This window comes from Lepidochelys olivacea, assembly GCF_965140295.1.
Source record: "Lepidochelys olivacea isolate rLepOli2 genome assembly, chromosome: 2".
Lineage (NCBI taxonomy): Eukaryota > Metazoa > Chordata > Testudines > Cheloniidae > Lepidochelys > Lepidochelys olivacea.
In genome coordinates, this window is record NC_140412.1 from 50,458,161 (window position 1) to 50,481,068 (window position 22,908).

Below are 22,908 nucleotides of genomic sequence, written 5' to 3' on the forward strand. Positions count from 1 at the left end.
AGGGTAACCCAGTCTCTGCCCTTTGTGGTGCCCCCAGAGCATGGCATGGGCTGCTGTGGCCAAGTACCATGTCCAGAGCTGAGGGAGATACATCTGCACAGATGAGACCATAATGAAGACTATTCCCCTTCCAGCTCCCTACACGCCACACATCTTCTTTATACTTGTCTCCCCTCCCAGGTTCACTTCTTTTCTGCTTGAAACTGCCTCCCCTCTCAACATTAACACATACTTCCAATAGGATTTTTGAACATAGGGTAATTTATAAAACAAAACCAAACTCAGCACTGGATCAAGACTATCTTCCTCTCAAGCTCCCAGTGCCTGAATTGTTCTATCTGATTTTAGATTTTAAAACATTCAGGACAGAGATGACATCTTCCTCTGTGTTTGTTCAGCAATATGGTCAACTGGCAATGATCAATCAATAACCAAACCCTGCAGTCTTTTCCCAGGCATAGCTCCTAATGACCTCCACTATGGACAGCAAAAATTTCCCCAGTTAGAACATGCTGAAGCATAGATATTTGATTGAATTCACAAAGCCAATGATGCAGAATCTCACCAGTCCAGTCAATGCTGAAACACAGAAAACTAGTGGCTCCTCCTGCGCAGAAAACTAGTGGCTCCTTTTCAGCTGTAAGTAAAGATTTAATAGTAGATTCTCTAGTATGGCCTTGCATTGCTAAGATGTATTTTATTTTCACAAAACGTACCTAGGTACATGTAATACTGTACTATGGAAAATAGTCACAAATTACTACAACTCAACTACCGTCGGAAAAATAAAAGAACAAAGTACATTTTATGATGCATTATCCGTGCTTTTTATTGTTTGCTTGCTTGTGACTGCTGCTTATTATACTAATGATTGTTTCACTGCTATGTTCTCTTCCTCCCCTCTCTTGTTTTGGTGTGGTATTACCTGTTTTGTCTCATCAGAGATGTAGATCTTTCAGACAGCTCTTTTTATTCCATGTGTGTAAAGTACCTAATAGTATCGAGCTGTGATCCCTGTCCCGGCCTCTAGGCAAGTAATGCATAACCACTTACAATATGTTTTGTGACTGCAGATATAATCCACCCCAAAATATTAATACATGTATTTTTCTGACAGGCTTCATATATTCTACCTTTTTAACTTTTTCCTGGTTTTGAGCTGCCATTTTGCTACGGATGAGAAATTAGTGACCTGACCTTTTCCCAAAGCTATGAATGTAGAAATGCATGTGTACAAATGAACAGTGGAGCAGAGATTTTAAAGGCACACAGAGCTGTATATTATTAATGATAACATATAGCTGCTGGAGCTGAAGCATTTGTACTGTGTGCCCTCTTCATTTCTGCACGTGATTAGATTCTCTCATTAGAATGAAACCCATTTATCATCCTTTACGTACAGATAATATGATGATTGATGGTTTTGCAACCAGCTGCATAATATGCAAATATATGACTTTAATATTTTTACAAAACAGCATGCCCGTGTGCCTGTTTTAATCCCCTTAACACTCATATTATAAGTATGTCATGTAATACAATCACAGCAGGACCACTGGACCCTCTCATCAGAATAGACACAATTTAAATAGCAATCAGGCTTGCAGCTTTGTGGTATTATCATAGTACACATGGGTATCAGGTTTTGAAATGCAGTCATTTCTCTTCTCCAACACTATCTGATGCAAGACATTGTCTTTACTAAGAGCTGACTCATTAAAATGTCCCATGTTATTAGCACTCTACATATTTACATCTCCTAGATATTAGTAAAATTGTCTTACCAGCTAGTGAGGGAGACATATTTCCTCCTTAGGGGCTTGATCCTGTCTATATGTACTACTGACTTCATTGGGCTGACTCACAGCAGTAAGCTCTATGCCTACTGGTAAGTGTTTACAAGATTGGGCCACGTGGGCAGTGTATTTCTCAGTTGGGTGCATAATATTAGAGTAATGAAATGTACTTTTGGAAAGTAGAGGAAATGCCTCAGATATCTTTCATCTTATATGAGCTGATAGAAATCCAATATGTCAATAGACTGAAGTTATTTGTAGGCTGATTGCTTGTTATGTCAGAGATGGCTCAGCCAAAAACATATGCTTTTGCAGTCCATAAAACATCTGCGCTACTCAGATCCTTCATTTCTCAACCCTTCTCCAGGCACAAGATTGCACAAATATTTCAAGAACAAAATTCAATAAAGATGAAAATAGTAAAAGGACAGGCTAATTTATATTGACACAAGTGAACATGGCAGCTGATGGATAAACTATATTATTTCAAATCAAATTGGACAGAGTTTGACCAATGGAGTATTTTCATGTGGATTTCAAATATGGGAATGGCAATTTCCTTTTCTGAGAATGGCAAAATGACCCAGACTGATTTTACTTGCGTGATTTTCTACATGCCTCACAGAGCGCTATGGATTCCCTATCCAGTTTTAGTTCTTATAGCACACCCAATCCTTGCCAGCATAGGAAACCAATAGATTGGCAATTAGAAGAGAATAGAGGAAGCCAGGCTGGAGTCTTCTGCATGACAGAACACTGCCATCAGGCCCACTGACCTAGGCCAAACAATGTACATGTGAAAGGATATTCTTCCATAATCATTTCCACAAATTATATAATGCCCAAGCATTTCAATTCCTTCAACACAGTGTAAATATGATTTTCAAAACACTGCCAATTACAGCGACAGAAATGGAACAGCCACCATATGCTCTGTGGTGCTGCTACCATAACATGCACTAGTGATACAGGAAAAGGATACACTTTTGATAGTCTCATTCCTAGATATGGTTAATCAGACCCCTTCACTCTCTTGTTCTACCCAGTGTCTCACCAGCTATGCCCATACACATCACTTCAGCTGACAGTGCCCTGGTAGGCAGAATTCTCTCAGTGGAGGATCTGTGGGTGTGGAAATGGCTTCCCCAGAGGCTGGACTGAGACCAATCTTATCACCTTTTAGGCACAGCAAGATGCATATCTTCATGCAAGCATTTTCCTGATGGCTAGAAAGCCTTAATGTTGAAGAAATGCCTATTCATACTGAATACCTTGCAGAGATTGTTCAAGAACTGTGAGTATGTGTGTGTGAAATCATTAATCAGCCTTTTCTCCCTGCCTCTGATGTCATAGTCCCTCCCTAATTTGAATCATGGAGAGAAGGAAAGATGGAGGAAAAAGAAGAAAGGATGGAAAAAAGGAAGGGGAGAAGGGAGAAAAAAATATAAAGGGAGGAATACAAAAAAATCCAATCTGAACTGTAAATATCAGAGCCAGAGATATTAAAGAAGTGCTTTTCTCCTTCTGCGCCCACTGTTTAATGGCATAGAGATATAAACCTAAGACATGCTATCGGAAAGAGAATTAGCGCTCTATTTCAATGTTTTTATAGAAGTACAGGTGTTATAAAAAGCAGGCAGAAGTTTTAAAGGCCTGATAATATTCTATTAGTTCTAAAAACTAACGATTTGACCAATGTGGATAAGCGCTCTCTCAACCTCAGAATGATTATCACAGTCAGGACCAAGAAAACAGTATAATTCATGCATATAATTTGATTGCATACAAGGCAAAAACATTTACTATTTTACCCCTTCCCTCTAGGCATTTGGCTTACCCTTTTGTTGTCAGTATGCCTCAGTTTCCCTTCACTGGCTGCAATTACCCTCCAGTGGTAAGTAATGACAGCTTTTGCTTTCAAGGTAGGTATTACTCTTCTTGGTGGGTGGTTTAGCTTTGCATCCAAATATAAGAGTCCACCCCTGCTGGAATAATTAAAAGTCCTAACAAAGAAAATAGTCCTTTACCACTCCAAGCCAAACAGTCTTTTGTCCTAGGTCCACCTGGATCTTTTCTCTTGATGTGTGAGTGAAGGGCATCTTTCTCCCACCCTCTTTGGAAGATTCAATCTGGGAGCGCTAAATGAGAGCAAGTGCATATACCATGTCTCAAACCCACACTTCTTCTCTAATGAAGGCTGTGTTCTTTTGTTTCTGCTATGGGTCTAAATCTTCACTCATTAGCACAAGGCTCACAATTATCTAATGCACTGAACATGGTTCCTTCTTGTGCCTCTTTGGGTCTCCTTCTCCGTGGTTCTTCACAGGCCTCTTCCTAGCCCTCTTCAACTGGGTGAATTACTTCAGGTCTTACATTTTCCCTAGTCATTCCTCCCCACAACCATTCTAGCCTCTCTCCACGCTGCAGAAAGACTATTCCTTACAATTCCTTGGCACTCCTTCCCAGCATGGCTTTAACCTGGCTTTATCCTACAGTTCTCAGAATCTCACTCGAACCTACATCTCCCAGAATTCCCTTGTTCCTTACTAAATGGGGACCAGACCCATATTTAGTCTACAACCTCCACTGAAAGTGTCGGCATCTTGTTACACTCCCCTTTACATTAACTGGGCCCCAACCATGTTCCTGCCTTAATGGTAGTCATTTATAATGTGAACAATAAAAGATTTGGTGTTTTACTTAAAGCTATAGCTTCTTGAGTCAAGTGATTTTGTGAGAACAATATTTTTCTTTTTCTCTTTAAAGTGAGTTTCCAGCTCTCATAATTGAGGGGAAATGTTATCTCACAGCATCCTGAAAACTCTAATATCTGAAGGCTGATATTAAAAATGAAAAAAGGAAATCCCATTCAATTTTTTTAAGAATATATCTTGATTTTTAGCGTCTGACTTATAGTTTTTTAATGTTTGTGGTTGGTAACACCATAATTAGGGCCCTACCAAATTCGTGGTCCATTTTGGTCAATTTCACTGTAATGGGATTTTAAAAATCCTAAATTTAATGATTTTAGCTATTTTAATCTGAAATGTCATAGCCCTGGTCTACACTAGGACTTTAGGTCAAATTTAGCAGCGTTAAATCGATGTAAACCTGCACCCGTCCACACCATGAAGCCCTTTATTTTGACTTAAAGGGTCTTAAAATCGATTTCCTTACTCCACCCCTGACAAGTGGATTAGCGCTTAAATCGGCCTTGCCGTGTCGAATTTGGAGTATTGTGGACACAATTCGACGGTATTGGCCTCCGGGAGCTATCCCAGAGTGCTCCATTGTGACCGCTCTGGACAGCACTCTCAACTCAGATGCACTGGCCAGGTAGACAGGAAAAGAATCGCAAACTTTTTAATCTCATTTCCTGTTTGGCCAGCGTGGCAAGCTGCAGATGACCATGCAGAGCTCATCAGCAGAGGTGACCATGATGGAGTCCCAGAATTGCAAAAGAGCTCCAGCATGGACTGAATGGGAGGTACGGGATCTGATCGCTGTATGGGGAGAGGAATCCGTGCTATCAGAACTCCGTTCCAGTTTTCGAAATGCCAAAACCTTTGTCAAAATCTCCCAGGGCATGAAGGACAGAGGCCATAACAGGGACCCGAAGCAGTGCCGCGTGAAATTTAAGGAGCTGAGGCAAGCCTACCAGAAAACCAGAGAGGCGAATGGCCGCTCCGGGTCAGAGTCCCAAACATGCCGCTTCTATGATGAGCTGCATGCCATTTTAGGGGGTTCAGCCACCACTACCCCAGCCGTGTTGTTTGACTCCTTCAATGGAGATGGAGGCAACATGGAAGCAGGTTTTGGGGATGAAGAAGAAGAAGAAGAAGAAGTAGATGATGATGATGATGAGGTTGTAGATAGCTCACAGCAAGCAAGTGGAGAAACTGGTTTTCCTGACAGCCAGGAACTGTTTCTCACCCTGGACCTGGAGCCAGTACCCCCCGAACCCACCCAAGGCTGCTTCCTGGACCCGGCAGGCGGAGAAGGGACCCGGCAGGCGGAGAAGGTGAGTGTACCTTTTAAAATACTATACATGGTTTAAAAGCAAGCATGTGAAAGGATTACTTTGCCCTGGCATTCGCGGCTCTCCTGGATGTACTCCCAAAGCCTTTGCAAAAGGTTTCTGGGGAGGGCAGCCTTATTGCGTCCTTCATGGTAGGACACTTTACCACTCCAGGCCAGTAACACGTACTCGGGAATCATTAAGGTCAGGCTTGACAAAGCCCTGGCTGGGATGATTTAACTGGGAATTGGTCCTGCTTCGAGCAGGGAGTTGGACTAGATGACCTTCTGGGGTCCCTTCCAACCCTGATATTCTATGATTCTATGATTCATTGTACAACAAAGCATTGCAGTGTATGTTTGCTGGTGTTCAAACAACATCCGTTCTTTATCTCTCTGTGTTATCCTCAGGAGAGAGTGAGATATCATTCATGGTCACCTGGTTGAAATAGGGTGCTTTTCTTCAGGGGACACTCAGAGGAGCCCGTTCCTGCTGGGCTGCTTACCTGTGGCTGAACAGAAATGTTCCCCACTGTTAGCCACAGGGAGAGGGGAGGGTTGAAGAGGTAGCCACGCAGTAGGGGGAGGAAAATGAGACCTTGTAACGAAAGCACATGTGCTATGTATGTAATGTTAACAGCAAGGTTTACCCTGAAAGAGTGTAGCCACTGTTTTATAAAATGTGTCTTTTTAAATACCGCTGTCCCTTTTTTTTTCTCCACCAGCTGCATGTGTTTCAATGATCACAGGATCTTCTCCTTCCCAGAGGCTAGTGAAGATTAGAAAGAAAAAAAAACGCATTTGTGATGAAATGTTCTCTGAGATCATGCTGTCCTCCTACACTGACAGAGCTCAGACAAATGCGTGGAGGCAAATAATGTCAGAGTGCAGGAAAGCACAAAATGACCGGGAGGAGAGGTGGCAGGCTGAAGACAGGGCTGAAGCTCAGATGTGGCGGCAGCGTGATGAGAGGAGGCAGGATTCAATGCTGAGGCTGCTGGAGGACCAAACCAGTATGCTCCAGTGTATGGTTGAGCTGCAGCAAAGGCAGCTGGAGCACAGACTGCCACTACAGCCCCTGTGTAACCAACCACCCTCCTCCCCAAGTTCCATAGCCTCCACACCCAGACGCCCAAGAACGCGGTAGGGGGGCCACCGGCCAACCAGCCACAGAGGATTGCCAAAAAAAAAGAAGGCTGGCATTCAATAAATGTTGAAGTTGTAAACTTTTAAAGTGCTGTGTGGCATTTTCCTTCCCTCCTCCACGACCCCTCCTGGGCTACCTTGGTAGTCATCCCCCTATTTGTGTGATGAATGAATAAAGAATGCATGAATGTGAAGCAACAATGACTTTATTGCCTCTGCAAGCAATGATTAAAGGGAGGAGGGGAGGGTGGTTAGCTTGCAGGGAAGTAGAGTGAACCAAGGGGCGGGGGGTTTCATCAAGGAAAAACAAAGAGAACTTTCACACCGTAGCCTGGCCAGTCATGAAACTGGTTTTCAAAGCTTCTCTGATGCTTACCGCGCCCTCCTGTGCTCTTCTAACCGCCCTGGTGTCTGGCTGCGCGTAACCAGCAGCCAGGCGATTTGCCTCAACCTCCCACCCTGCTATAAATGTCTCCCCCTTACTCTCAAAGATATTGTGGAGCACACAGCAAGCAGTAATAACAGTGGGAATATTGGTTTCGCTGAGGTTTAAGCGAGTCAGTAAACTGCGCCAGCGCGCCTTTAAACGTCCAAATGCACATTCTACCACTATTCTGCACTTGCTCAGCCTGTAGTTGAACAGCTCCTGACTACTGTCCAGGCTGCCTGTGTACTGTTTCATGAGCCATTGCATTAAGGGGTAGGCTGGGTCCCCAAGGATACATATAGGCATTTCAACGTCCCCAACAGTTATTTTCTGGTCTGGGAATAAAGTCCCTTCCTGCAGCTTTTGAAACAGACCAGAGTTCCTGAAGATGCGAGCGTCATGTACCTTTCCCGGCCATCCCATGTTGGTGTTGGTGAAACGTCCCACCAGAGCTTGCAGCACTATTGAAAAGTACCCCTTGTGGTTTATGTACTCGCCAGCTTGGTGCTCCGGTGCCAAGATAGATTCCGTCTATGGCCCCACCACAGTTAGGGAATCCCATTGCAGCAAAGCCATCCACTATGACCTGCACATTTCCCAGGGTCACTACCCTTGATATCAGCAGATCTTTGATTGCGTGGGCTACTTGCAGCACAGCAGCTCCAACAGTAGATTTGCCCACTCCAAATTGATTCCCAACTGACCGGTAGCTGTCTGGCATTGCAAGCTTCCACAGGGCTATCGCCACTCGCTTCTCAACTGTGAGGGCTGCTCTCATCTTGGTATTCATGCGCTTCAGGGCAGGGGAAAGCAAGTCACAAAGTTCCATAAAAGTGCCCCTACGCATGCGAAAGTTTCGCAGCCACTGGGAATTGTCCCAGACTGCAACACTATGTGGTCCCACCAGTCTGTGCTGGTCTCCCGAGCCCAGAATCGGCGTTCCACAGCATGAACCTGCCCCATTAGCACCATGGTGCATGCATTGGCAGGGCCCATGCTTTCAGAGAAATCTGTGTCCATGTCCTGATCACTCACGTGACCGCGCTGACGTCGCCTCCTCGCCCGGTATTGCTTTGCCAGGTTCTGGTGCTGCATATACTGCTGGATAATGTCTGTGGTGTTTAATGTGCTCCTAATTGCCAAAGTGAGCTGAGCGGCCTCCATGCTTGCCTTGGTATGGCGTCCATACAGAAAAAAGGCGCGGAACGATTGTCTGCCGTTGCTCTGATGGAGGGTGGGGCGACTGACGACATGGCTTACAGGATTGGCTTCAGGGAGCTAAAATCAACAAAGGGGGTGGCTTTACATCAAGGAGTATTTCAGGCAGGACTTCACGGAGGGTTCCAATAAGAAATGGTCCACCTAAGTTATTGTTCTTATTGGAACAATGAGGTTAGTCTGGCCTCTGATTGATACATGGCTAGATTTACCTTGCTGCACCTTCTCTGTGAGTGACTGCAGTGTGACCTAGAGGAATGAGTCCCCTAGACAGGGGAGAGGGGGAAGCAAATGAGTACAAAACAAATCTGGTCTATTTCTTGTTTTGATCCACTCCATCTATCTTTTACATCTTTGGCTGGCAGCAGACGGTTCAGAAGGACTGCAAGCCATCCACATCTCATGGCTGCTTGGCAGAAGACGGTGCAATACGGCTGCTAGCCATCCTCATCTCTTGCCTGCCTGGCAGAAGATGGTACAGTACGACTGCTAGCAATCCGTATTGCCTGCCTGCTCACCATAAGATGGTTCAATAGGACTGACTGCAGGACTAAAGAGAATGACCTGGTCAAGTCACTCCAAACTTAGTCCCTGCACCCATGTCTGTCCAGGTGCTCCCGGCCGACGCGGCCAGGAGCACCTCGGACATGACGATGGCGGCTACCAGTCATATTGCACCATCTGCTGCCAGAAGGCAATGGGTTCTGCTACTGTGTAGCAATGCAGTACCGTGTCTGCCAGCACCCAGGAGACATACTGTGACGGTTACCTCAGTGGGCTCCATTCTTGCCGTGGTATGGCGTCTGCACAGGTAACTCAGGAAAAAAGGCGCAAAACGATTGTCTGCCCTTGCTTCCATGGAGGGAGGGAGGGAACGGGGGCCTGACAATATGTACCCAGAACCACCTGCGACAATGTTTTAGCCCCATCAGGCATTGGGATCTCAACCCAGAATTCCAATGGGCAGCGGAGACTGCAGGAACTGTGGGATAGCCACCCACAGTGCAACACTCCGGAAGTTGACGCTTGCCTCGGTACTGTGGAAGCGCTCCGCCGAGTTAATGCACTTAATGCACTTAGAGCATTTTCTGTGGGGACACACACACTTGAATATATAAAACCGATTTCTAAAAAAACGACTTCTATAAATTCGACCTGATTTCATAGTATAGACGTACCCATAGTATTGTAATTGGAGGGGTCCTGACACAAAAAGGAGTTGTAGGGGGGGTGTCTTATTTTGTAGGGGGGTTAGCACTACTGCTACCCTTACTTCTATACAGCTGCTGGTGGCGGCGTTGCCTTCAGGGCTGGGCAGCTGGAGAGTGGCGGCTGCTGGCTGGGTGCCCACCTCTGAAGGCAGAGCCAGCAGCAGCAGTGCAGAAATAAGGATGGTATGGTATTGCCACCCTTACTTCTGCGCTGCTGCTTACAGAGCTGGGCCCTCAGTCAGCAGCTGCTGCTCTCTGGTCACCAAGGTCAGAAGGCAGCGCAGAAGTAAGGGTGGCAATACTGTGCCCCCCTAAAATAACCTTGTGACCCCCCGGCAACTCCCTTTTGAGTCAGGACCCCCATTTGAGAAACACTGGTCTCTCCCATGAGATCTGTATAGTATAGAGTAAAAGTACACAAGACCAGATTTCATGGGGGGAGTTTAGATTTCATGGTCCATGACGCATTTTTCATGGCCGTGAATTTGGTATGGCCCTAAACATAATAGCATGTTGTGACAGGATGCAGTGATATTTCCCTGACCGCAGCATCTGAAGTGTTAAAAACTGCAGTTTACATGGTAATGGAGGTCATTCTGCCTAATTGATAGAGTGCTGGACTAGGACTCAATAAACTTGGGTCCTATTCTTGGTTTTGCTGCTGGCCTGCTAGGTGTCTTGGGCCTATCATGTAACCTCTCTTTGCCTTGGTTTCCTCATCTCTAAAATGGGGATTATGATACTGCCCTCCTTGGTAAAATGTTTTGAGATCTACTGAGGATCTCCATATAAATACCACTATAATACAACACTTATTCCCATCACCACAATCCTCAGCTGACGGGAAGAGATATAGAGCCAGAGTACATTGTTGTTGTAGTACATTGTTGTGTTGGTCTCAGAATAATAGTGAGACAAAGTGGGTGAGGTAATGTCTTGAAAGCTTGTCTCTTTCACCAACAGAAGTTGGTCCAATAAAGATAGTACCTCTCCCAACTTCTCTCTAATAGAGCTAGAGTACATTTTACAAGAAAAAAAGACATTATATTTACCTCTCAGAGTCTGTAAATATTATGCATTAACTGGCATAACAATGAAAAAAGCCACCAACCATGTATATGTAGAAATATCATGATTATGGTAAAGGTGCAAGCATAATATAGGTTTTATGAATTATTGATAAAAGTATGTTACAGGGCTAAATATAGAGAACCTTGCCTAAAGGACACTGCAAAGACTGTGTTCGAACAAATCACACCCAGACACTTGTTAAAGTGATTGTGGGGGTTAAGTGCTCACTTATGTCTGGATGCAGACTTGTCGAAAAAAGTGCTTCAGTGGACATTGTTCTGAACCTGTCTGAGGAGTTCCTTTGTGTTGCAGAACAGGTGAACATAACTGGTCGGAAAAGGGTGGATTAACACCTAAACCCATTTGAATAAGCTACTGGTCAGTGTTCAGACCAATCTTTTCCATGCAGTCCTGCTGTATGTGATTTAGGACCAAAGACTTTCCCTGGTGACAACAGAGAAGTGAGATAGGACACCTGAATGGACAGTGTGCTGAGAGCTTGTGACAAAAACATCTAAGGTCAGAGAGGGAGCCAGTTTTTGGCTACAGGGATAGACAAAACACTATTGTAGCTGGGGTATCTGCAAGTGCAACTACGTGTATGTAAGTCTTACTACTGTAACACAATCAGACAGAAAATATCCTAAATTTGTCATAAACTTTGATTCCAACAACAACAAAAACCTGACCCACTTCAACCCCTCAAAGTGTTATTGATTGACAAAGAGGCAACTCTATAATTTAATACAGCCTCATTATAATTTAACTAAATTAAAATGTATGGCATATTTCTGAGACCATAACCATTTTAAATCAGGTAAAATTAATCTGATTTTCTGAACCAAGAAGGATGGTTTCTGATCTTCTAAATCATTTAGATTACGAACTAATGCATACGCATTTTTTTTTACTTGATCATAACTACTTACAGGTAACCTTTAGTTTTGCCAGGTAGAATATATGCGCAGCAATCTCAGTAAATTCTGATTTTAAAATGTTCATTTTGGTCTATAAACCTAGATAAGCTAAAATAAAAAAAATATACATTCTATGACTCAGATGAAATATTTGCTTTTCTAACATTTGTATTAAAAAAGTCTCAGTTGATAGTGGAGAAGTAACATTAAAGAATTACATATTTCACCTGTAGCCAGTGTCTGAGATAAAACTAATGTATGCACTAGTCAATAAACATCAGCTATCTTCAGAAAGGGATCCCTTTTCAATTCCAAGATGGTTGCAATATATCTAAGTGATTATCACAGGACAGCCCTGACTGGAGCAACCTCTGCCAGTAGTTCTCAGCATAACTGGTGCAACTGCCTCAGTTTCTCCTTCCAGAGTTCACCAACAGAGTCCAAACAGTAGTGCAAATGGCACTTGTGAAGTTAAATACAGAAGAAAACCCCATGAGCATCACAAATCCCAAAACCATAATCCAGGCAATATACCAAATACTGCCCTGTAGGGAGCCAGGGTGACTTCCCTCCAAACCAGAGGGTAAAGAGCCACACACAGCCTGAGTGGGCGGGGCCAGACCAAGCTTACGCCAACCCCCGAAAGGGGAGGGGTGGAACAGGAAGTACAAAGGGCGGGGCCCTTAGCCCAGTCAGGGCAACACCAGGGAGGAAGACAGACACAGGCTGTTCCTGCCAGACTCTGCTGCTGAGCCAGGGGAGGCCCTGGACTAGGAGAAACCTGACCTGGAGGAAGGACTGAGGATACCAGGACTGCCAGCCGCCAAGTACTGGAGGAGCCAGGCTGTAACCCGGGCCAGCGTGAGCCTGACGTGGAGGGGGAGCTGGAGCTGCCAGCAGTGGAATACCCTGATGAGCTGGGGGGACCAGAGGGACCCGCTCGAGGACCGGGTAGGAAGTAGCCCAGGGGCAGAACTGCACAGTGCGGTGGGTCTATTTGGTCAGCGTGTTGCGGATGGCTCCCTGCTGACCCAGTGGCGGGACCCTCTCCTCCCGCCACTGTCAGGGCCCTGGGCTGGAACGCAGTGGAGTTGGGTGGGCCTGCGTTCCCCTACCCCGGCCAACCCGCCTCAGGTAGCAGAATCCCAACAACGCCCCTGCCTGAGGGGCGCGCCACTGACTCTGGCCAGCACACCTCCCTCCGCTAATTCCCTCGTGATAGAAAGGTGTGACCAAGGCCTGCTGGTGAGGCAGTAGCTCCCCACCGCCCCCCAGCAGCTCGGTGGACCAGTTGAACCCTGTCACATGCCCCAATGTCCTTCACCTTGCCCCAGCCCTACAGCGCTGCTCTGGTGTCCCTTACCCTGCCTGCACATCTCACATGCCCTGGCTCTCCAGCCTAGACCTCTCTGGCCCTCTGGATTCAGCTCTTAGAGGTGTTCAACCTATTCATAAATGATCTGGAAAAAGGAGCAAAATTTGATACAAAATTACTCAAGATAGTTAAGCCCAAAGAGACTGTGAGGCATTACGAAGGGCTCTCACAAAACTGGGTGACTGGGTAACAAAATGACAGATGAAATGTCATGTCGATAAATGCAAAATAAGGCACATTGGAAAACATAATCCCAAATATACATACAAAATGATGGGGTGTAAATTAACTGTTACCACTCAGGAAAGATCTTGGAGTTATTGTGGATAGTTCTCTGAAAATATCCACTCAATGTGCAGTGGCAATCAAAAAAGCTAACAGAATATTAGAAACTGTTAGGAAAGAGATTGATAACACTGTAAATATCATAATGCCACTATATAAATCCCATGATATGCCCACACCTTGAATACTGTGTGCAGCTATGGTCGCCCCATCTCAAAAAATACATTAGAATTGGAAAAAGTACAGAGAAAGGCAACAAAAAGGATTAGGGGCATAGAACAGCTTCCATATGAGGAAATACTATGACTTTTCAGCTTGGAAATGAGACGACTAAGGGGAGATATGACAGAAGTCTATAAAATCATGAATGGTGTGAAAAGAAATTAATAAGGTAGTGTTAGTTACTCCTTTATATAACACAAGAACCAGGAGTTACCCAATGAAATTAATAGGCAGCAGGTTTAACACACACAAAAGGAAGTACTTCTTCATACAACACACTGTGGAACTCATTCCCAGGAGATGGTTTGAAGGCCAAAAGTATAACTGGATTCAAAAAAGAATTAGACAAGTTCCTGGAGAATAAGTCCATCAATAGCTATTAACCAAGATATTCAGAGATGCAACCCCATGCTCTAGGTATGACTAAGTCTCTAACTGTCAGAAACTGGGAGTTACAGTGACCAGATAGCAACTGTGAAAAAACAGTACAGGGGGTGGGGAGTAATAGGAGCCTATATATGAAAAAGTCCCCAAAAATGGGACATCTGGTTACCCTACTGGGAGTGGATGACAGGGGATGGATATTTGCCTGTTTCTGTACATTCCCTCTGAAGCACCTGGCATTGGCCACTATTGGGAGACACGATACTGGGCTAGATGGACCATTGGTCTCACCCAGTATGGCTGTTCTTACTTTCTCACTCACTGGCTCTCAGAGCTGGAATCTCCTCCTTCTGCTGCTCTCAGGCTTCAGCTCTCCAGTCTTGGCTGTTTGGTTCAGGAAGGTCAGCAGCCTAACCCCTCCATTGGCTTCCTAGCTTCCAGCGCTGGCTTTGGCTTTTGAAAGTCAACACACTAACCTCTCCACTGGCTTCCTGACAATCCTTCCCTCTTTCCAGAGAGGTCCTGCAGAGAGCTTCCTGCTCTCCACAACTTTCCCCAGAGACCTCCTCAGTCTCCTTACTTTTTCTGGCTGACTGTCACTAGGACTCTCCCCCTCTCAGCTTCTCCTCATCCTACATAGCCCCCCAGGTGGTGTCCCACCCTCTTAATGGACCAAATTAGTAACAGCTGTCCTGGCATAGGGGAGCTGGACATACAGGGTGATTGGCCCCTGTGAAAAAAGTGATAGGTTTGTTACATCTACTCCAGAAATTTGATTTTTATTACCTAATATCCTGAACTTTTCATTTCTTGACTGATTCTCTAACTGCTCAATAATACAATATAATGTAACATTATCTCCAATTACAACTCCACATTTATTATCTGATGATTAATGAGATTCCTCTAATTCAGCTATCTTCCTCTCTAAAAGCTTTTAGTATGGATATCAGAAGTTTCTGGTTCTTCCTCCCAGTGCTTAATTCATAATGAAAGAGGTACAAGCAATTTTTTTTTAAACACACTTTCATAACTGATGCAGCAAGCCTGAAGATGCCGGGGCTCTGAATTGCTAAGCCTAGAGGTACCAGGGCTCAGAACTTGGCAAGCCCTGGCACAAATTAAGTCCTGCTTACATCTCCTTTTTTCATGCGATGAAGCTATTGTCTGCAAAATGGTGAATTATGAAGAACCTCTCCTCAGTGGATTGAGGAGCTATAGAAGAAAAGGATTGCAGTGGATAAATGCTTCTACGTAGTCTGCTCTGTGTAGAAACTCCAGATGCCAAGCAGATGTGTAATTGTCTGAGGCTTGTCTGTTAACATGTGTGTTTGTGTTTTCTCTTCATACCGGCTTGGAGTATACGAGAGAAATCTAAAACCACAACAGCCTGGAATAGAGAAGACCAACTCCAGATGGGAAAAAAGATGAAACAGACACCATCTTTTAGTGTATATTCCCTCTTCATTCCAGAATTCGTGTCCAAACTCTACCACAGAGAAACAAACCAAAGGGAACAAGGACCTACGTTTAACTTTTTCACAATACAATTACTATAACTTGTTGACATTAGACATTCAGGGAAAGAGGAAAAAATAGAAAAATAATACTATATAATAAACCACAAATAAGCAATATTGGCAGAGCAATACCTTTCTCCAAGGTAAATGAAAAATTCAGGAATCAATAACTGGTTTTCAGTCCTTGAATATTTTCAAACAAACAGGAGTTCTGATGGAGCAAGGAGATTTGGTAAAAGCAGAGGGCTTGAAGTTCCAGTGTTTTGCATCATTTGAATCTTTCATTTTTTGTTTAACCGATGTGCAAAACTGGGTTTAAAATGTTGTGTACACATCAATGTGAGTGACAAGTTCTGAACTGGCTGTGTTTCACACCCAGGTTAAACAGATATAAATAACTACACAAGATCAAAGGCAGCACAAATCAGCATCAAGCTCTCAGAGAAAATTTTAATCTCCTCCTTCAATCATATCAGCCCACTGATGTGCCATAGAATGGGTCTAGGAAAGAGGTTTTCAGTCTGTGTTGAACATTTAAATTACTTTTAGCAATATATTTTTAGCTGAAGTTTGTATTAAATTTCATGCTCCAACATTAATCAAGAAATCAAAAGAGAATACTACCATACAGTATCTCTAATAAGTTGAAGATATGAGGTATAAATCATAACACTTTATTTTAATTGTAACTTTTAGGGTCAAATTCAGCAGTATGTTCTGAGAAGGGAATGGAGCAGAGCTTCCCTATCTATAGTCTTATCTCTCTGACACCATTGATGCTAACCAAGCTCCAGGGAAAAGTGTTCACCTTTCCCTGCAGGACTAGTGTTCCAATGAATTTAAGTCCATCAAAACAGGACTCCCCTCTGACAAAACAGGAGCTATTCAGTCGTCATGGAAACTGTAAAGAGCAGTGACAGTGAGGGTCACATCATCTACCAAAAATAATTTTTGACCAGATATAGCCTCCAATGACTGGACAACCAATATAACTGTAGCATGCAAAACTAGCTTGGGAAGGAGAGTCATGATTGGTTGAATTCTCTCTGATGACATAATAGTACCACTTAAGAGTGACCTGAACTATTGACCTAGTCCTATTTTTAGGCTATGATCATAACACTTAGATACAGCATATGCTATATAGCATGTAGCACATGCATGAGGTTACAATGAGTTTTAACTACATGAAAAGTTAAAAGAGTTTGAGTTAATCCATTTTTAAGATCATTTGGGATGATATGTCTGAGAACAAGTCTAAATTTTCTTAAAGAATCCATGTTAAAATTAATTTGAACTCAGATTAATTATCAGATATAACTATGTTCTTAGAACTTTCATTCTGTACTCAGAGTAAATACAATGTGTATGGGGAGCATATGCTGTCAAATCCCTGCTCTTCAGCGCAAAACTCAGCTCAGATGTAACTATGAAGTCATGAAAAGTGCCTCCATAATGTTGGGTATTCCAATTTCTACTCTTCACCCCTGTTTTAAATTGTACATCTGAAATCCCACTTACATCTTTACAGTGAATTATTCTTCTTCGGGTTGTCTCTGTTATCTCAAGTTAAGGAAATATACAGTCTCTCCTAGACTGAGATGCTGCAACCCTTACTGACATGAGCTATCATAGCTAAATTCACTGAAGTCAATGAGATTACTGACATGAGTAGGGATTACTGTTGCAAGGAAGGGTTGCAAAATCAGCCCCCTAAATTGTTGCATCAGAGGTAATCAAATTACTACTGTCGTTTCAACCCCACACAGTTACACTAATGTTTTATGTATGATATACATAGTACTTTCAAGATTGGGTCACTAAAACATATGCAAATCTTTTAAAGTCACAGCACAATAGCAGCAGGAATGAGCATGGAAACAAACAAGACAAACTGGAATCAAGGATAATACATATACTTGGCCTAATTTCCAGAGGTGCTGAGCACTCAGAATTGTCAGTGATGTCAAAAGGAGCTTTGGGTGCTCAGAAACATTGAAAACCAAATGGCTCACATTATCACTATTAGAACTCATTGGATAAAACACTGAGGTCTCTTAAAAACAAGTATGTATATTTAATATACTGAAATTCATGCCTATTATGAACTACCGAGGGAAAAATCTCTTGCTTTCTAATTTTGGCAAATGCAATCCAATTTATCATCCTATAAAAAACAGATACTGCTTCCAAAGTTGATCATGTCAACGAGAAAAATCAATGTAATGTGACTGACAGTTTTCTTCTTACAACTGAGAATTTGACAGGACATCTTTTCTTCCAATACATGCTTCACAGCAGGACAGGATGCTGAGAGATGTGTAGTGCACCCTAGGCAAATTCCTAAACACCTGCTGTTCAACAGTAAAAACCTGCATGAAATGTGTGCTCTGCACTAGAAAGGAGTACATCGTTCAACAGCTCCTCTTTTCACTTCTCCAACTTTCTCCCATTTGGAAAAATCAAAGCCCTAGGCTTCTGTTTGTCTTGTGGTTTTTGCACCTCACAATGCAGTCACCTTCTGCTAGTGCAATTTGAATCTCCTGTTTAAAAAAAAAAGTGTTTAGACAGCAGTCACCCTGTCCCCCTAGAAATAGCAACAAGTTCTAAAAACTTAAGTCTTGTTTGTTTTAGGGGAGATAATAAAACACAGAAGCATTTCCCTTACTTTTTTAAAAGGACTTGTTCTGTTCTCCTATTTAGAGTATTTTCTTGTTTTACTTTTCTTGCCTGTGTACTACTATCAATTGGCTTGAATATCTTTCTTCCTTTCATTTTAATTCTTTTAATGCTACTCTCCATCTTCATTAGTTTTCCTAGGGTCAGTTCTGAAAACTTTGTCATGCTTTTCTTCTGACCAGTTGCCTGATACTGCAGAGATGGTCACTGAAACTAATCTTCCTGCTTCAAACTTTGAGAGAGAAACTTCAGTGGGAGAAGATAACAAACAAGAACAGATTATACAGATCCCGCTCTCTGCAACACCATTCCTTACACAGCACACAATTTTCATTTTAAATGTTCAACAGTTTAAACTGGTAAAAGTGGTTATTCTAATAAAGAGTTCAGTATTTTTGGCTTTTCAGTGTTTGAGATAATTGTGCTCTTTGATATCAATATTAAAAAGCTTAAAAAATAACCCACATCACAGAACCATTGTTTAAGAACTAACACAATTCCTCTCTTTACTACCTGCCATTTTTCTGTCACTCTTCATTCTACACTTCACTCCACCTGCCAGGCTGTTAGAGAGCTGCCACAAGTTTAGTGTTAAAAGCCTGACATTTAGCCTTTTCTCCTTGGCTTTAGTCAATCAACAGTATTATTCCCTGTCTGAACTTTCTGAATGCACTTTGCTAAATAGTTGGATAGTGTCAGGCAGACTGAAACTGTGTGATTGACTGTTTCTTTCCCTTCAGGAAATGTGCAATTGTGCCAAGTGCAACTGTTTGCCTGCTTGTCTGATAGCCTAGCTATCATTTGCTTGGTATGGGGAGACCTGAAAACTGTCAGATAATGGCTGAGCGAGGGAGTTTGTATCACCTCTGGGAAAACACCTGTCAGCTACTATGTACAGCCCCAATTCAATAGGAAGAAGACAACTAAGGCAGTAGAATCAAGGGAAGGAAACTAGTATGTGGCTGCCGGAAAGCTGATTGGCCAGAAATCATCACTATATATGCTAATCAGTGTCTCAGTTGGCAGTTGTTTGGATTGTTCAGATGAATGTTGTTGATAGACTGGGATATGTTTTGAAGCTAGATCGACTTCAATCATTTCTACTACTGAATGGTCATTTGCAGAAATACTGTTTCCTAAGGTGGCATGTTGAGAAATGACAATTCACTGCTGGGCAATTTGGAAATACTGATGAGCAGATGGGTGTTTTATCTGCCCATCTGAGTGCTCAGTCTGTTTGCAAAAGTGAGGAGACAATACCTTGGACTAGAATATAGGGCATGATTATTTTTTCTAAACAATAATACAGGCTTTTTATTCACAGTACTCAAAAGGCACCAGAGAGTATTGTTTTCTGGAAAGAAAATCCCACACTGCATTTATAGATGGTTCCTTTCAAATATCCTCTTCTCTAGTTTAAGAAAAAGTAGAGATGGGCCCAAAGCAACAGTCTGGAACTGAATACCCACAAACTCTGGGAAAGTTTGGATCTGGGACAAACTTTCGGGCTTTGGCACGGCTATACAGAAGACGCTGTATTTTCCAGCCTCTTTTTACACTAACATTCTACTGGGGGGGTACACCAGAACTGTTAGGGCTTGTCCACAATTACCCACTGGATCAACGGGCTGCAATTGATCCAGCAGGGGTTGATTTATCGCATCTAGTCTAGACACGATAAATCGACCACCAAGTGCTCTCCCAGCACTCCACCCGAGTGAGAAGCGAAAGCGGAGTCGACAGGAGAGCATTAGCCGTTGACTTACCACAGTGAAGACACAGCGGTAAGTAGATCTAAGCACGTCAACTTCAGCTACGTTATTCACGTAGCTGAAGTTGCGTAACTTAGATCAATCCCCCCCACCCCCACTAGTGTAGACCAGGCCATAGTCACTGTTACTGTGTGCCTCGGCTAGAGTGAGCTTTGCTGGAGATTAGACTGTGTGTCAACTCCCTGCTGCACCAGTCTCTCTTCCTCACCAGACAACTCCTCCAGGATCTCCCAGCCCAAACCATGCCTAACAAGTGAACTCCAGCTCTCAAGCACCTCAGAGTCTCTCTCCAGTGCAGTGAGCTGTAGCTCATGAAAGCTTATGCTCAAATAAATTTGTTAGTCTCTAAGGTGCCACAAGTCCTCCTTTTCTTTTTGCGGATACAGACTAACAGGGCTGCTACTCTGAAACCCCATGACTGTACATTTACAGAAAATATTAAGTTCCCTGCTCTTTAAAAGAGTCATTACATTACAGCTTATTAACTTAACTGTGGTAAACACACACTTCCATTCAGACACAGCACTGAGCTGCTTTATAGTAAAAACAACAGTTTAGGTAATACCAAGCAGAAGGAATAAAGAGCAATGATTACAAACAAATACAAGTAAAAATATGAGTTCTCATGGCTAAGACTGAACTTAACAAACTACACACATTTTTCAAGGTCGTTTCTTCACCAATCTTCCCTTTCCAGCAATAGCTGACTAGCTCTTAGCCAGGATCCCCACAGAGTGCTAGGTGCTTATTTTCCTTGTCTCCTCAGGTGAAGGAGAATCCAAAGTCTCTCTGTTTGTCCTTATATCTCACAGTTTTCCTTTGTGTCAAGGGTCAAATTGATTCCCTGGGGTCAATCTCCTGCTTCCCCCAGGGGGCCAACTCCATGTTGATTAAGGTATCCCTTGGTATATTCCAATGCAATGCCTCCTGCTGCAGTTTTAGAATGTAAATGTTCTCTTCCTACAACCTTCGATACAAATGAATAACCCATCAAATTTGGCCACACCTGGTTTGTGGTGTTGGCCTCTTTCCTTTGTCTTGAGAAAACCTGTTTGTCAACTCCTCCTGATGTGACTGGTTTAAACACTTTTATCACAGACTTTAAAGCATAATATCAGTGAGCGCCCATAATTCCATAGACAGAACTGTCACATAAATTTCACAATAGTATTGACCAGTGTGTTATTAGTTTCAAATGACACCTCACACTGTGTATTTTGTATAGATATCATTGCAGTAGTGTGCAGAGTGTGTAAACAGGGGTGTGTTGGGTCACACAATTTTAATTGTTCTCTCATGGGCTCCATCCTGGTATGTGTGTGAAGGCTACACATGGAGGAACCAAACCTTCCAGTTCACTGCAAATCTAGGACCTCACACTAGAAAACTGCTTTCAGACTTAGGCCAATTAAGAAAAGAGAGAGATACTATGTCACTGATTAATTTTTTTTATTATTAATATTGCAGCTGTGCCTAGAGACCACAATTGAGCTAGGCAAGAAATCATGCTAGACACCATACAAACAATGTGAGGTGGTCCCTGCACTGTAGATCTTACGATCTAGATCAGGTGTGGGCAAACTTTTTGGCCTGAGGGCCTCATTGGGTTTCCAAAATTGTATACACAATTTATTTGAGCATAAGCTTCCGTGAGCTACAGCTCACTTCATTGAATGCATCCGATGAAGTGAGCTGTAGCTAACGAAAGCTTATGCTCAAATAAATTGGTTAGTCTCTAAGGTGCCACTAGTACTCCTTTTCTTTTTGCGAATACAGACTAACACGGCTGCTACTCTGAAACCTGTCAAAATTGTATAGAGGGCCAGTTAGGGGAGGCTGTGTCTCCACAAACAGCCAGCCGTGGCCTGGCCCCTGCCTCCTATCCAACCCCACCCCCGCTTCTCGTCCCCCGGGACTCCTGCCCATCCACCACCCCCTGCTCCCTGATGACCCCCCCGGGACTCCCACCCCTGATTGCCCTATCCACCCCCCCCCCACCATTCCTGACTGCCTCCCTGGGATTCCTGCCCCATCCAACTCTCCTGTTCCCTGCCCTCTGACTGCCCCGACCCCTATCCACACCCCGACCATACCCCCGAACTCCCCTTCCCTCTATCCAACCCCCCTTGCCCTATTACTGCACTGCCTGGAGCACCGGTGGCTGGCGGTGCTACTGCGGCACCACCCAGAGCACTGGGTCAGGCCACGGCTCTGCAGCTGAGCTGCCCGGCCACCCAGAGCGTTGTGCCGGCGGCACGGTGCACTGAGGCTGCGGGGGAGGGGGAACAGCAGGGAAGGGGCCGGGCAGGAGGGTCCTGCGGGCCGGATGTGGCCCGTGGGCTGTGGTTTCCCCACCTCTGATCTGATAGACATAGAGAGGAAACAGAGGCAGAGAGAAGTGAAGTGACTGCCCAAACTCACCCAGCAGATCAGAGGCAGAGCAAAGATTAAAACTCAGATAATCGGATTCCCAAGCCAGATCCCAATTGACCACAATGCCCCCCTAAAAGATCCATTGCTTTGAAGCAGAACACTTATGGCTTGATCTTACAGGAAAGTGGATGACGGTTGTGAGAGTAGTGATGAGCTGCTAATAGGGCAGCTGAGTATGGCAAGCCAGTAAGGGGCAAGTCCTATAGCTTGGTCGGCTAGCAAGAAAACTGTGTGCAGTATCAGTCAAGAGGTACTAAGTAGCTCTCTGTTAGCAATCCTTGTATAATTTTTTTAAATACTTGGATACCAAAAACAAAACAAAAAATGTATAAGTCACCAATATCCAGAAATATGAGATCAGAGATTTACTCTTGTTTTAAATCTTTTGCAGTGCCTACATATTTCAGTGAAGGGTGTTTATACACACAGTGTGGC

At 43.6% G+C, this 22,908-nt stretch overlaps 1 protein-coding gene and 1 long non-coding RNA gene across 11 annotated transcripts in view; one reads left to right on the forward strand and one right to left on the reverse strand.

The window, feature by feature from the left end:
* The window catches only part of RALYL (RALY RNA binding protein like), a 625,744-nt gene that overhangs the window by 250,083 nt on the left and 352,753 nt on the right, over nucleotides 1-22,908 (reverse strand). The gene's annotated exons all lie outside the window — the stretch shown is intronic.
* On the forward strand, nucleotides 503-3,691 carry LOC311515802. The gene is made up of 3 exons (XR_014710233.1): nucleotides 503-639; nucleotides 2,980-3,090; nucleotides 3,621-3,691. It is a non-coding gene; the product is annotated as an uncharacterized lncRNA (long non-coding RNA).